General features: G+C 44.0%; 1 long non-coding RNA gene across 1 annotated transcript; it reads right to left on the reverse strand.

Moving 5' to 3' along the window:
* Positions 1 to 1506: 1506 nt before the first annotated feature.
* Positions 1507 to 2312, reverse strand: LOC138748600 (uncharacterized). The gene is made up of 2 exons (XR_011348188.1): positions 2174 to 2312; positions 1507 to 2020 (listed from the first exon to the last, which is right to left on the reverse strand). It is a non-coding gene; the product is annotated as an uncharacterized lncRNA (long non-coding RNA).
* Between the last annotated feature and the right edge of the window lie 2241 nt (positions 2313 to 4553).

Genomic DNA, 4553 nt, shown 5'->3' on the forward strand with positions numbered 1-4553 from the left:
TTATTGTTATTATTATTACTTCAAGGGAAGTCACGTGATGGAGCAGTGACCAGTAAGAAAATACCAGCCCTCACCAGAAAAGTTAAAAAAAAGTAAAGAAAAAGCAAAACTACAAACACAGAAACCACAACAAATTAAAAATAAAAGTGTGGAAAAAATGGCAGCAAAGAAAGAAAAACCAAAAACAGCAGGAAGAAAAGAAGAAGGAAAGACGTCGGAAGAGAAAGGTGAAGGCCTTACCTGTACGAGGAGGCTCGCCATGGAGAGAGAAGCCCGCTTCCTGTGGTCAGTGGAAACCCCAAACTCAGGACTACAAAAATGGTTCACGGAGCCAAACAAAAGTTTGCAACCGTGCATACGTGAATCCTCGCGCATGCGCGGTGCACAAGACAAGAACAACACCGACGGGAGGAGGGACCAGCTGAGGAGTAAATCTCCACAGCTGAAACAGACAAGTATAACACAACAGCAAGACTCCCAACAGAAAAACATAGAAAATAACGTTTCAGAATTCCATACCTGGTCCCACTCCATCTTCTTTCTCTTCTCTCCATTGCTCTTTTTCTCCTTCCCCTTGTTCTCCATCTCAGCCTGACTCTCTCTCCTCTGACATCACCCCTAAATTTTCCACCTCTCTCCTTAAAGAAATGTCCTCTGGGATTTGCTTTTGTTCCCCGGGAAAAGTGGTGCTGGTCTCCACACTTCTAAGCCCCACAAAATCTTAAATCCCTTTAATAAGGAACGTCAAATCAAAGAGAAAAGCTCTCGTTCTGTCAGTCTTGTTCCATGAGACATGTTCTCCAATCCAGGCAATATTCTGGTACAATTCTCTGCACCCTCTCCAAAGTATCTACTTCCTTCCTACAATGAGAGAATGTATTGGATCACAATGTACTGACCTATTTGGAAGTCTGAGACAGAGCATATGAAAAAGAGAAAGAGCGTGAAAATAACGTCCAAAAATAACATGGGTACAAATTAAAGAGGAGTAAGACACTGTTTTAAAATGACTATCAGTCATCTTTGGACTTTGGTGAGGATGTTCCTCAAACAGATTAATCGACATGAGTGCTGGGCTCCCACATGGAGGAACCTCTGTATGTGGGAATCAATTCATGCCTAATATCAGGGACATTCAGGGTCCTGGGGATATAAATTTACTGGAGCAAATCTCAAATGATAATGTTTTTTGTCATACACGGAGGACAATGTCAACATGCATTGAAACACTTACTTGCTGCTGCCATCTAGGTACTTTTAAAGATAAACCTGAATATTACTCTCATCGATTAAATTAGGAGAGATAACTACATAAGATGGATGTTCACAAAGATCCTCATGCAAAGAAAAGTGAGTCCAAATTGTACGGACAGTCCTTTTGGGGTGTTGGAACAGTCCTCAGTTCATGAAACAAGGGGAGGTTCAAGAGTCTGATAGTTGTTGGATAGAAACTGTTCTTGAATCTCTGATCTGCCTTCTCCAAAATTAATTCAGAGTTCAAAGAGATTCCAATCCAGTTATATTTTATTGAAGGTGAACACAAATATCAAACAAGATACCATCACAAGCCTGTGAAAGGAACACGATGATACACATATAACCATAACCATATAACCATTTACGGAGCGGAAACAGGCCATGTTGGCCTTTCGAGTCCGCACCGGTTCACTCATTTTGTGCGCCCTCTTCAGGCATTGGTCCCGGTAGATCTTCATTCAATAACGATGGGCGAATTCAATGCAGGTGGAATCAGTCGTAGAAATGTTTGTGATGTTGGAGGACAAACTGTCAGGGACAAGCCATGGCTGTCAGGTTATCACTGTCTTGATGCCAGAAGGCAGATTTGAAGCTATTGCAACTCACAGACATCTTCAGTCTTTCATCTACACTCAGACAGAATGAATAGTGTCTTGGCAAAATGTCCATCTTGAAGTCCTTTCATCTTCAGGGCCTGTGGTCTCCCAAACCAGTCATGACCCTTAGTTTACATGGAGATTCAGTGTTGTCGTCAGATGGAGCTCTGGATCAGTGGGAAAAACTCAATGTAAATCGTTGGTGGGAGCCCTCAACCCCGGCAGAACCAAAACTGCAGGCTGCCCTGCGTCTGAACCACAATTAATCAATCGATCGATCCTCAACAGTCAATCACCGTTGGTCTGAGCCCATTTCTTACCAGTTACCATTGTCCTAAAATGGTAAGAGGGCCTTGATATCTATGGTTCTCACAGCCGCTGGTTTCCATTCCTTCAGTCCCGTCCTGTTCGGTAAACACAAACCTGTTGGCTGGTGCAAAGAACGACCTCAGTAATGTATTCCAGATGCAAATCAGTGTACTTATTCTTTTTAGTAACAGGTCTGCACTGGGAGGGCCCCCTGCTTGAATTAAACCGGCCTGTACAACCCAAGAGGAAGTCGAACGAGAAGGACTGATCTTCACATTGTCACAGAGTTTCAGACATCTGTCAGCTATTAATAGCAATCAGTTAGAGAGCTTCAAGTGAGCCACAGGCTGTCACTGAGAGTTCATGAAGTTTTTTTTTATCCAAGGTTAATTCAAAACCTGAGGAACTTTGTAGCCCAAAAGCCATCTCTGCACTCCTTCCTCTCGGTGCCATGAATCCCTCCAAGCAGGGACTCTATCTCTTTGCTACTGCAATGCAGTGGATTGAACAGAGTGAGGTCCTTTTGTGTGTAAATGTGGAACAAGTGCTGACATAATTGTTGGCATCATTGAAATGTTTAGATACTCATGTTAAACCTGCATGCAATCTTCACAAAGAGAAGATTCAAGGTGAATGCATATTTCCACTTTCAAGATGATAACATTGTGGAGGAAAAGGACATTTCATTCTGCAGGGGTACGGAGACAAGTGTCAGTGATCTCTCATGATCTCATTGAGATGATGATTTATATAGAGAGTAGGGAAAATGTGGAACTCTCCCAAAGGGGTAAAAGAGCGAGGAAGGAATAGACGGAGATGTTGACACAGTCGGACAGTGTTGAGGTGGCTGAAGGCTCGTGTGGAAACTAAACCCTGGTGTGGAAAAGCTGATCTGAATCTTCCCCTTTGTGGTGCGTTCAGTGTGAATCAGTGCAATCTCAGAGTCACGTGGAAGCAATAGCAGGAAATAAATCTCCCACCAGAATGTTGTCGCATCCTCCAGGACAGGAATAACACAGGTTTAAGACAGAGTGAGGTTCCTTTCACTGATCCCAACCATTTCACCCAGGGACAGGAGGTGGTGAACACGTAAACGTGACATTGACACAGAGTGGGTGACGTGAAAAACATTACTGCATTTATTGGGAAGGTTGATAAGCATGATGCAGAAAGGTGCAGGTAATATAATCATGGCTTTTTTTAGCAGAAACTCGTGGTACAATAATGAAAGACAATAGATGTATATACAGTTATATCCAAGAGGAATGTCCTCAACAGCAGAGATAATGCACAGCCAATGTTAGTATACCAAGGCTCACCAGAGGGGAGACAGGAACCTTAGCAGACATACACCACACTCAAGAAAGCAGCTTCTATCATCAAGGACTCTCACCAGCCAGGCCTTGCCCTTTTCTCACTGCTACCATCAGGGAGGAGGAACAGGACTCCATGCATTCGACTTTATCAAAACAGATTCTTCCCCTCCGCCATCATATTTCTAAATGGACAATGAACCGTAGACACGGCCTCACCTTTTGCTCCTTGTTCTCCACAACACCTCCGAATTCTGTGATCGGCATTTGTGACCATAAACCTGATTCTGGCTCTGAGATGGAGGACATGAATGTCAGGGTGAAGGGACAGAGAGCCTCCTTCACCTCTGTCTGCTCATCTGTGTGCAAGGGACTGAGTTACACTGCAGGGATTGTGGGCCCGGAGGGTGCAGCGGTGCTGTGGAATGAAGTTACTCCCAAGTGCAGCTCATAAATCAAAAGTGATTTTGGGGATGAGAGGGTATTGGATTGTGAGATGGAGGTTCTACATCACTGGCACCTTCATTCTGGGATACTTGCTCCTGTTATTGGCATCAGTTTTTCAGTGAACCAGGTCTCCAACTCACGGTCATTTCCTTCTTATTTCTGGCTCAGCCAATCACAGAATGACTCACAGTTAACAAGCAGAAGAATTGTTGACAGAGAAGAAAATGATGATTCGGTGAAAAATTGTTCCGCTGATGACCCCTCTCAGGATGGGTTTGAAAATTAAGGTCAGGTTCAAATAGTTGTGTGGACCCCATTTCTGCGCCCACTTCCAATCCTCACACCTCCCACTTGGCACAGTCACTATCACTGCCAGCTTCACGCAGTGAGAGGAGAGAGGAGGTCTAGAACAGCCTGTGGCCTGTTGAAGGCAGTGCAGGGTGCTGATTGGTCCATTTGGTTGATGCAGGTGCAATCTTAAATTTTTTAATCTATTTTTAAAAAATTTAGATATACAGCATGGTAACAGGCCCTTTCGGCCCACGAGTCCATCCTGCCCAATTCTAACCAATTAATTTACAGCAGTGGGACGAATCCGGAGACCCTGGGGTAAACCTAAGCAGACACGGGG

The sequence above is a fragment of the Narcine bancroftii genome, chromosome 1 (assembly GCF_036971445.1).
Source record: "Narcine bancroftii isolate sNarBan1 chromosome 1, sNarBan1.hap1, whole genome shotgun sequence".
NCBI classification, from domain to species: Eukaryota; Metazoa; Chordata; class Chondrichthyes; order Torpediniformes; family Narcinidae; genus Narcine; species Narcine bancroftii.